The 12,022-nt window shown below is 47.9% G+C and overlaps 1 protein-coding gene across 2 annotated transcripts in view; it reads left to right on the top strand.

The window, feature by feature from the left end:
- Window positions 1–12,022, top strand: part of TERB2 (telomere repeat binding bouquet formation protein 2) — a 714,733-nt gene that overhangs the window by 74,150 nt on the left and 628,561 nt on the right. The window lies entirely within an intron of this gene.

Raw genomic sequence — 12,022 nt, 5'->3', positions numbered from 1 at the left:
GTTAGGGTGGTGCTAGCACCAAATTCAGGACTACTTGAATAACTGAGACTATTGCAGTAGCACAATGTATGCTAAATAACTATTAACCCCCTGTAAATAATCACAAATAATAATTCCAAACAAACCTGAAAAATATAGCCATATATAATTTAACAACATACATACTGGAATCACTTCAAACATTCGTCTGTATTCTTTGTTTGCATAAGCTTCCAATGGTCCATCCACAGGAATGCACACTCCATTTTTAGTATGTCCATCTACTAAGATTTACTATTTAATCTCCCACTATAATGCATTGCACACAGTCTTTCGCTTGGTGCTATCTTTGTTTATATTGGCCATCTCTTAAAGAAACGTGATCAACTACATTTGCTGGTAAGGCCCCCTTTACAGTTACACACACACTGTTTTATCTACCTCCATTTTGGAAAATAGCAGTCTTAACTGCCAGTTTGCGATACGCAGTACCTTTCTCAACCTCTGCAAATGTGATTGCTTCTCATTACTTTTTGATGCGTTGTGCAGTCAGTTGCCTATACACTGCAAGAGCTCCTCAGGCTATCGCCACAACAGTCCTAACATGCAGTGACATCACCAGAAAGCAGGGGTTATCAAATTCCTTTGCAAACCTCGATATTGCTGTTTTAAATCTTACTTTAATGCAAAGCATTGCTCTTTATTTGACCAAAATGGTTCAATTTAGGTTTTGTACGCAGCCAGGTTTTAGTTGTCAAAAGACCAGTTGTGTACCATTCCAAAACTTACAATGAATTTGGGCCAGCCCATTGCTTATGATTGGTTGGCTTTCTTGCAAATCTCGGTTGCTTACTTTTAATTGGATGTCTTGCCTTCCAATTTCTGTGTTTGTCGTACCCCAGGAGCATAGCTTCTTTACCGTCCTTTTGATTTGATGACTTGTGTACTTTCACTTCTTACATTCTGGAAACTGTTTTATTTTATTTTGCTTTCAACACATGGAGTAAATGTGTTTTCTTGCTCTCATCCTGTGTGCTGCATATCATTATGAAAACATTCTATGTTTCTTTCCTCTGCCCCGTTTTGTCTGTTATGTTCCTTCAGATTCCATTGTTGTTAGGTTTTCTCAAGCCCCTACAATGTTTGAACACTCTGTCCATCTTGTCTTACTCATACCAACTTGTCTCTGTTTTTAGGTCTCACCTAGCATTGCAGCGCGTGCGCTGCTCGCTCAGCGAGACATATAGTGAGAGAGGAGATTTCAGAAGAGGACCTGAAGCCCGCCCATCATTTTCATGCATCAGCGTTTATGCTAAATGCTGGCTTTCCATTGAAAAGGATGGTTTTTGGTCACTGCCCTTTCTCCCTTTTGGACGGCCCATCCGGACTGCGTCGTCTGCTTCATGGCTGTCGTGAAGCACTTTCTTATCATTAGGGGGGGCATCTGTTTCTAATTAGCATGGGTTCGAGGCATGTGGGCTGCTGAATTCATATCTGTGCATAGATCGCCGCCTAGTGTTGGGTCCAGATGATTGCACATTGTTGTCCTGGAAGAGTCTTCAAAGTATCACGAGATAGGTGGCTCCTCCCCTGGACTACAGTGCGCATGGGCATCCTCTCCATCCTCAGATTGTTTTTTCCGCCATTGGGTTCGGATGTTACTATCTTAGCTCAAGTTAGGAAAACTTTCTGTAAAGCCAAAAGGCTTTCGATAGCGTCGGTATCGTTTCGTTCGGTATCAGTGCCCTTGCTTAGAGGACAACGAGGACTCAACAGGTTTTCTTTCCACACTCTACCCGATCTTAGATCTGAAATGGAAAGAAGTCCGTTCAAGCGGTGCCCCCTTTGCAATGCAAAATACCCGCACATCGATGTCCACCCGGTGTGCAACAAGTGCCTGTCCCCAGACCATGACGAAGACAACTGTATGGCCTGTGCCCTGTTCAGGTTGAAGAAAACCCTCAAGATTCGACGCGCGACTCGACTGGAGTCGAAGAAGTCAGCGCCTGTTCCCGTGAACATCTTCGGGACCGAAGACGAGGAGGTCGTTGATCTGGAGGATCAGGAACACTGCTCCGATCCGGCTTCGGGCCATGACTCAGAGTATGACGCCGAAGACGAGGAGGTACAAGACGACGATGAGGACATCGTCGAGAAGGTAGGAGACGACGTGGAGGCCCTTGGGGCCGTAGAAGATAGCTCAGGCGAAGAGCTAGGCCAACCCGGCCGCACAGAGGCCGAAGATGACGCACTCAGTAAGGCTCAGGTCGATACAAAGAAATCGAAATCGACAGTGTCTTTGCAGAAACCGAAACCGAAAGTGCTTGTGCCTCTCATCGGCTCCAAGGCCTCAAACCCCTCGGAGCCGAAGAAAACTAAAATGGCCGTCGATGCCGGAAAACTCAAGAAGGTCGTCGAGCCACTGTTTCGGGCGCCGAAGACTAAGGTCAAGGCCGTCGAGCTATCGAAGCCGACGCCGATGGGTGTTGATTCGCACAAAAGACTTGCGCCTGAAGTCGGGATCGATCCTAGGTCGAGGCCTACGGACAATTCGAAGCCTGGCTCCAAGGACCCTGTCGAGTCGACATAGCCAAAAAAGTGTTGGAGTCGCTCCAACGCATCAAGGAGAAGGGCACATCGGTCGGACCGAAGAGGGCCCGACACCAAAGCTTGCTGGACAAGTTCAGACTGCGTTGACACCTATCAAGTTTGGATTACCACCCTGGGTGCGCCCGAAGATGTTCGAGCCAAAAACATCCATCGGCGCCGCTACACATGTGTCGACTGAAATGGAGGCTACGGAAGAGCCTGAAGACCAAGAGCCGAGACAATTCATCGACTCGGACACTGGGAGACTGTCCATATACAAACGAAAGTTGATCCCAGAGACTCCCATGGAATCCTATAAGATTCCCTTGAAGAAAAAGAGACTTTCCACAACTTCTCCAGCTCTTGTGGAACCCCTCCATCACTATGAACAGGAACCTCAAAAATTTTCCCCAACATACTCAAATGTTGAGACAGGGGATAATTACAATGAGGACGACCTCTATCATGTGGACACTGATCCTGATGATCAAGACCAACAATGGACGGACCCTGCTGACTCAAGGGATCCGCAGACTAGCCCGGACACTCATGTGTACAGTGTGAATACGTCTCCTACTGAGGACACAACTGCTTTTAACGCCCTTATTGAGAGTGCAGCCAGTAATCATGACGTCGAGCTCCATGCTGACCCTGTGGACGAGGACTTTCTGGTCGACACTTTTTCAACTTCAGAAAGTGCAGTCAAAACCCTACCCATGCTCAAAGGGGTACTCAAGTATGCTGCTGACATTTTTAAAGATACCACTAGGGCCAGGGTGTTAAACCCAAGGATTGAGAAGAAATATCGGCCGGCCCCTGTGGACCCTCCTTATATAAAGGAACAGTTGCCATTGGATTCATTGGTTGTTTCTAATGCACGTAAGAGAGCGAACTCCCAGACTACAGGTGATGCTCCTCCTCCGGACAAAGAGTTGAAGGTTATGGAAACCTCAGGGAAAAGTGTAGCTGCGCAGGCGGCTAATATCTGGCGCATTGCTAACACTCAGGCTCTCTTGGCCAGATATGACAGGGCACATTATGATACCCTTGAGACACTATTACAACACCTACCTGATCAGTACAAGGAGGGGGCAGAGCTACTCATACAGGAGGGGAAACTCATAACAAATGCTTCCATCAAGTGTGCTCTGGACGCGGCTGACACTGCAGCCAGAGCCATCAACAGTAGTGTTATGCTAAGACGACACGCCTGGTTGAGGATTTCAGGATTCAAACCTGAAATTCAAGCTTCTATCCTCAATCAGCCAGTTAACCCAGACTTCTTATTCGGACCTGAAGTTGACACCACCCTTGAAAAACTTAAAAAGGACACAAGACTGCAAAGTCTATGGGGGCTCTACAGTCACAACCGTTTCGGAGTGGCTCCTTTCGTCGCTCCAGTACTAGAGGCCCCTCAAGAGGCCAGTCAACGCAACAAACACAATACAATAAGGGAGGTACACAATCCACCTACAATAAGAACAACCGTGGTGCATATCCGGGAAACAACATCAAGGGCAGAGGCAGAGGAAATAACTGTTCCAGATCCTCTGCCAATAACAAACAGTGACGCCCTGTCACTGCCCCCAGACCACGTAACAACTGTCGGGGGGAGACTACAACAGTTCCTGCCGGTCTGGAAATCCATCACCACAGACAGGTGGGTGAGAGACATTGTACAGTACGGGTATTGTCTGGAAATAATGTCCACTCCACCCAACATCCCACCAAGACACCGTCCTATGTCCACAGAGCACTTACACTTATTGCAGCAGGAGGTCGTCAGCATGCTGCAAAAAGGGGCCATAGAGCTCGTGCCTGTAGAAGAACAAGGGTCAGGGGTGTACTCTCTCTACTTTCTAATACCCAAAAAGGACGGGTCGCTCTGACCTATACAAGACCTCAGGCCTCTAAACAGTTACATTCTGTCAGAGCATTTTCATATGCTCACCTTGCAACAGGTTCTGCTGTTACTCAGTCAGGGAGACTTCCTCGCAACGCTGGATCTAAAAGATGCGTATTTCCATATACCCATACACCCGTCACACAGACAGTATCTCAGGTTCACTATTCAACATCAACATTATCAGTTCAAAGTCCTCCCTTTCGGAGTAACGACGGCACCCAGGGTGTTCACAAAGTGCCTTGCAACAGTAGCAGCACACCTCAGGAGACAGCACATACATGTCTACCCTTATCTGGACGACTGGCTTATTCAAGCAAAGTCGGCCCAGCAGTGTGCCAGCCACATCATGTCCCACACCATTCATCTTCTTCACAGTCTGGGATTCTCACTGAATTACCCGAAGTCACACCTTCAGCCCGCCCACGTGCGACAGTACCTGGGTGCGACGATAGACACTCTGGCAGCCAAAGCACAGCCAAATTCAGTGAGAATAAACAGCATGCAATTGCTGATACAAAAATTCAGACCTCAATGCTCGCTTCCAGCGAAAATGTTCATGCAGTTGATAGGCATGATGGTCTCCTGCATTTTCATAGTCACGCATGCGAGGCTACATATGCGTCCGCTTCAGGAGTGCTTAGCACGTCAATGGAATCAGGCTCAAGGACAGTTAAAGGACCTAGTGTTGGTAAGCAGTCGGGCTTTCAACTCTCTGCATTGGTGGAACCCACGAAACCTTTGCAAGGGCCGACCGTTCCAAGAGCCTGTTCCACAAATTGTACTGACGGCGGACGCGTCTCTCCAGGGATGGGGAGCTCATGTACTCCACTACACAGTGCAGGGACTATGGACAGCGCAGCAAAAGAAGATGCACATCAACCTTCTGGAACTGATGGCAATCTTCCTGGCGATGAAAGCTTTCAAGGTACACTTGTGCAACAAGGTCGTGTTGATCCGGACGGACAACATGACTGCCATGTACTACATACAGAAGCAGGGAGGAACGCACTCTCCACAGTTGTCTCATCTGGCTCAGAGCATGTGGAAAGTGGGCCATTCAGAGGAACATCTTCCTCATGGCGGAACACCTCCCGGGCAAAGACAACCAGATGGCGGATCTACTCAGCAGACACAGCCACCAGATGCACGAGTGGGAGATACATCCATCAGTACTCCAACCGTACTTCCAGCAATGGGGTCATCCACAGATAGACCTGTTCGCCACAAGGGAAAACGCAAAATGCCTAAGCTTCGCAAGCAGGTTCCCACAGTCGCAGGGCAATGCGATATGGATGAACTGGTCAGGCAAATTTGCGTACGCTTTTCCCCCAGCACCTTTGATACCGCTGGTGGCACGCAAACTACGGCAATACTCGATGACCCTCATCCTGGTTGCTCCAATGTGGGCACGCCAACCATGGTACACCACGTTTCTGGAACTTTCCGCAGTACCGCATCAACGGCTATGCCTCACACCCAGGCTTTTGACGCAGAGCCATGGAGACATTCAGCATCCAGATCCGCAACAGCTCAACCTGGCGATCTGGCTCCTGAAGTCCTAGAATTTGGCTACCTCAACTTGCCGCCGGAATGTATGAATATCATCAAGGAGGCAAGACGGCCCACAACCAGAGCATGCTATGCGGCTAAATGGAAAAGGTTTGTCATATATTGTACCAACAATGACATTAACCCACTGGATGCATCTATTCAAAACATCATCTGTTATTTGTTGCATTTATACAGATGTCATCTAGCGTACAGTTCAATTTGCATACATTTATCCGCCATAGCAGCCTATCTTCAGAACAGGCAGCACCTCTCCTTATTCAGAGTGCCTGCCATTAAAGCTTTTCTGGAGGGACTTAAAAGAGTGATCCCTCCCAGACACCCACCGTCACCAGTCTGGAACCTGAATGTGGTCCTCACCAGATTAATGGGACCACCCTTTAAACCTCTACACTCTTGTGAGATTTAATTTCTGACTTGGAAAGTTGCTTTCCTAGTGGCCATTACCTCACTGAGGAGAGTTAGTGAACTCCAGGCACTAACCATCCAAGAGCCATTCATCCAGGTCCACGCAAATAGGGTGGTATTACGCACCAACCCTACATTTATGCCTAAAGTGATTTCGCAGTTCCACATGAACCAGACCATAGAACTGCCAGTTTTCTTTCCCAATCCGGAAAATTTCGCAGAGAGATCACTTTCACACGTTAGATGTCAAAAGGGCTCTAATGTACTATATAGACAGAACGAAGGATTTCAGAAAGACAAAACAGCTTTTCGTTGCCTTTTCTCCACAACACAAAGGCAACCCCATTTCCAAAGCAGGGATAGCCCGGTGGATTCTTAAATGTATACAGATTTGCTGTGCTAAGGCTAAACGCACACTAACCATTCCACCACGAGCACACTCCACACGTAAGTTAGGAGCGTCTATGGCTTTCCTGGGGAATATTCCTTTAGAAGAGATATGTAAGGCAGCCACTTGGTCCACCGCACATACATTTACGAAACACTACTGCGTAGATGTGCATTCTAAACAGCAGGCAGCTGTAGGACAGGCTGTTCTCAAAACTTTTTCAGACTGCTGCAGCTGGCACGGGCAGCCGCCGCTAACGGGGGGACTGCTATGTAATCTATGCACAGATATGAATTCAGCAGCCCACATGCCTCGAACCGAATATGCTACTTACCAGTATGCATCTGTTCTTGGCATGTAGGGCTGCTGACATTCATCTCGCCCACCCTCCTCCCCGGTGCCTGTAGCAGCTGTAGCATTCAGAATTGCTATCTAGCATGGACATCACTCACTGTATTACACTCCATCTCTGCCACAATGGCGGAAAACAATCTGAGGATGCCCATGCGCACTGTAGTCCAGGGGAGGAGCCACCTATCTCGTGATACTTCGAAGACTCTTCCAGGACAACAATGGGCAATCATCCGGACCCAACACTAGGCGGCGATCTATGCACAGATATGAATGTCAGCAGCCCTACATGCCAAGAACAGATGCATACTGGTAAGTAGCATATTCGCCTTAGCTAATTAGAAACAGATGCCCCCCCACAAAGATAAGAAAGTCTGCAGGCATAACCTTCCTCCTGTTAGCTCTTTGAAAGGTTCCAAGTGAGGTCCTCGCCAGCGCCTTCTCCGACAAGAACAGGGAAAGAGTAAAGAATGGCTGTCAACTCCCCTCGACGGGAATAAACAGCTGTCCAAAGAGTGCGGACAAGCTTCCCCCCTCTACTCCTCACCTCAGACGACCAAAATAACATGGTAAAAGGCCGGTGGTGAATATGCTTCCCTTTTGACTGAAAATCATTTGCTTTTTTATTTGGCCTAAACAGTAGCTTTATTTACATTTTCAAGATGCCAATGAATTAGCTGCTGAAAGCGGCAAATGGAAAATGACGCTGTTGCGGTTTTAGGCGGGGGATAGCGCTGGTGAAACCAAGATATTCTGCTGTTTAAAAAGCATACTTGCGGCTGTCACGCGCACAGTGATGTCATTTGCGCTACTTGTTGGGCGCTGGCCACTTGCATGGCTCGCTGGGGTGTAACCTAAGCGGTGCTTAGACTTTGTCCATGTCTGAAGGCACTGGGCCAGGCCAAGTATCCAAGTCTTTGGTGCTGATGTGACAATACACAGGCTGATACTCTGGTCGCGATGTGGCCGTGCACAGGCTGTCCTTAGTTTGTCATCATGTCCAATGTCAGGCCTTGGCAATCATGTTCTTACAGATAGATTCATCAAGCAAAATTGCAATCGCAATAGCTGCGAATTAGCTATTGCGATCGCAATTAACAGAAAAGCAATTCATGATATGAAAAACACAGAAATTGCGAATTCGCAAAATTAAAATAGCAACATTGCAAAATAAATTGCAGTATCTAGGAGGAACACCTATATCCAATCAGAAATAGCGAGAAACCATGGATTCTGCGATGTATTGTGCGAATTAGCTAAATAATTGCAAACGCAATTCATGAAAACTCGCAATTACCGAAAAATTGGAAAATCGCTATTTGCGAGGCGCAATTTAAGGAGAAGCAAAAGCAGGTGGTAACCATGAAGGAAAATAATTTAAAAAAAATATTCGAACGAGCCACTGGTGCAGTCCTGAACAAACACACTTTAGGAATCACAGTAGGAGCATGAGGACTCTCACAATGCCAGGACTCTACATGGTGGTCAGGCGGCGAAGGCTCCAGGCTGCAGCTCGGAACAGACGCAGGATCCAGGAGCGAATATTCCGGCAGCGGTTCACCCTTCTGGGCCAAACAGCGGAGCAAATTTACTCTAAGTACCGCCTGAATGGGGCAATGATCATCAAGCTGATCCGGGACCTAGACCCCCTGATGCAGCACCCAACAAGGAGGACCAATGCCGTACCCACACATGTCCAGGTCTTGTGCAGCCTGCACCTACTGGCCTCCGGAAGCTTCCAGGGGATAGACGCTGTTGCAGGGGGGATATCCCAGAGCACCCTGTGCCGCTACCTAAGGAGTTTCCTGGAGGCTATGCTGACCCGGCTACACCACTACATCTCATTCCTGACCAGCCAACAGGACTTGAATGAGACCAAGCTTCAATTCTACAACGTTGCGCACTTCCCACATGTAATAGGATGCATTGACTGTACCCACATCCACATCTGCCCACCAGCACAAACGGAATACATGTACCGCAACCGCAAGTCCTACCACTCCCTCAATATCCAGATGGTGTGCAACGCTAAGACTTTCATCACGGACATAGTGGCACAGTACCCAGGAGCACACATGACTCCTTCGTATTCCTGGACCTTTCCACTCAAGCAAGGCTGTCCTACTCCAGGGACTCTCTGTTATAACTGAACCAGCCCCTACAGGCCTCCTGCACCAATTCCCTTAAAGGTGAGAGCCGATGTTCCCAATGTCTACATTGCCCATTCAAACTTTCCCCAACATTGAAGAACCAACTACCTCCGACAATCATTAATATGTCTCTATTAAATTGTAGATCTTTACCCAAACATTCCCAGGAAATACATATGCTATTAAAACTTGAAATCCTGTTTCTCACAGAAACGTGGCTCTGCCCAGACTCGGACTATGACATCGTTCAGGCGCTACCTCAGGGCTATCTCCTGCAACATCTAGATCGAGCGAAGGGAAAGGGAGGAGGGATTGCTATTATCTATAAGGACCAATTTACATGTCGATTTCACGACAGTCCCCTATCGAATTGTGAAAATGTACATTTTAACATCCAACTATCTCCATGCAACTCCCTCTCTGGAGTCCTCATTTACCGCCCACCAGGGCCTCTGGGCCAATTCTGTAGTTCCCTGTTGGAATTTTCAACTATATTGTCTAGCACCTCGTCTAACATGATAGTCCTAGGGGACCTTAATATACATTTCGACAACAGCGATGACAATACTGCATTAGAATTACTTGCAGACCTAGCGACTCTTCAGCTCCACCTTCAGAGCGATCAACCCACGCATATGCTCGGACATTTACTCGACACCATCATAAGCAACATTGATGACTTTAAAACTAATGTCCCGATCCCTCTGCCATGGTCGGATCATTTACTCATCCCTTTCAGGTGGGAAGTACCTAACATCTCTCTTCCCAATAAACCCCCTGACAAACCTAAGCATCCCTGGGCCAAACTAGACACTGATAAGTGGAAGCAGGCCCTGGAACTCTGCAAACCAACCCAGGAAACAGACCCTATCACAGCAGATATGGAGTTCTCCTCTTGGATTGAAAACTCCCTTAACACGATTCTCCCCAAAAAAACGCACCTTACCTCCCGCAAAAAAATGTCTGCCCCATGGTTCACCCAGGAGACTCGCCAGCTAAAGAAACTTTGCAAGAAAGCCGAAAGAGAGTGGCAGAAAGACTTCGACCCTAACCGCAAGAAGGACTACAGATTGTCTATTCTTACGTATAAAAAAGCCCTGAAAAATGCCCAGACCGCTTTTTTTCAAGAGAAAATCAGCTCGGCATCATGTTCATCGAGGGAGACTTTCTTAATCGCCAAAAAACTTCTCAAAACACCAGAATCCACAGGCTCGATTGACCCCTCAAACAACCACTGTGACGAACTGGCTACGTTTTTTGATCAAAAGATCCAAAACATTTTAGAGCTACTCCCACCCCTTTCCCCGATAGACCACTCATCGCTACCTGTACTGCAGGGCAACTACCTTTACACGGGACTTGACTCATTCACCCCTATAAGTCCTGACACCCTGTCTCCCATTTTCCACTCACTCAAAAGTGGCTCACCATCTGACCCCGCTCCAGTTAAAATCTTAAAGCTGGTTGCACCTACCATTCTCGAACCATTGGTAAATGTGATCAATGCCTCGCTGACCAACGGACTGGTTCCCCCTAGCTGTCTAATTATCTCGAAACAAATTAATTACTTAAATCCTCACAGACAGGTTTTCGCCCGGGCCAGGGCACTGAAACCGCGATGGTGACGGTGGTCGAGGAAGCCAGGAAGATCATGGACACAGGAGGATCAGTGGCAGTGATCCTCCTGGACCTGAGCGCGGCCTTCGACACGGTCAACCACCAGATCCTAGTCCAGTGACTTAGCGATCTTGGGATCACAGGCACTGCCCTGTCTTGGCTGAAATCGTTTCTTCAGGACCGCTCATTCCAGGTTGTAGAGGGCAATTATACATCTAAAGAGACCCCTATACGTTGTGGAGTGCCTCAGGGCTCTTCTTTGAGCCCCACGCTCTTCAACGTATATATGTCCCCCCTGGAAAAGATAGTCACCCCACATGGGATAAAACTCCTGACGTACGCAGATGACACGCAGCTGGTGGTCTCTCTCACCCAGCAGGAAAATCCCACCATAGACCTCTACTCCTGCCTGAGAGACATAGTCAGCTGGATGGACAGATCTCACTTGAAGCTTAACAGCGACAAGACGGAGATCTTGGTGATGGGGAATCAGGCCCATTTCCACCCAGACTCTCTTTGGCCCCCCTGCATGGGTAAACCTCCAACTCCCAAGCCTGAGATTAAAAGCCTCGGTCTATGGCTAGATAAAAACCTCACCATGCAAACCCAAGCAAGGAAAACGGCTGAAGTTTGTTTCGGTCTCTTGCGCTCTATCCGAAAAATCCTACCACTGCTCCCTCTCCAATCAAGGAAACTTCTGATCCAAGGCCTTATTTTGTCAAGGTTGGATTACGGCAACGCACTGTACCTGGGCGTACCACAGAAAGTTACAACTAAATTACAGGTAGTACAAAACTCCGCCGCCAGGATCTTGACGAATACTAAGACCCGCTGCTCGGCCAAACCAGCTATCCGAGAGCTGCACTGGCTACCCGTCATAGAAAGAGTGCAGTTCAAGGCGCTCTGCCTTACGCACAAAATTCTTAACGGAAAAGCCCCCCCTATACTTAAAGATCTGGTCACTCCTTATACCACCTCCAGACCTCTCCGATCTTCTAATGCCCACCTCACTCGAGTACCCAAGATCAATAGAGCACGATCAGAAGGTCGTTGTTTTTCGTACAA

Source organism: Lissotriton vulgaris, chromosome 2_2 (genome assembly GCF_964263255.1).
Source record: "Lissotriton vulgaris chromosome 2_2, aLisVul1.2, whole genome shotgun sequence".
Taxonomy (NCBI): domain Eukaryota; kingdom Metazoa; phylum Chordata; class Amphibia; order Caudata; family Salamandridae; genus Lissotriton; species Lissotriton vulgaris.
Note: the sequence above shows the minus strand (reverse complement) of the source record. Positions and strands in the feature narration are given on the sequence as shown.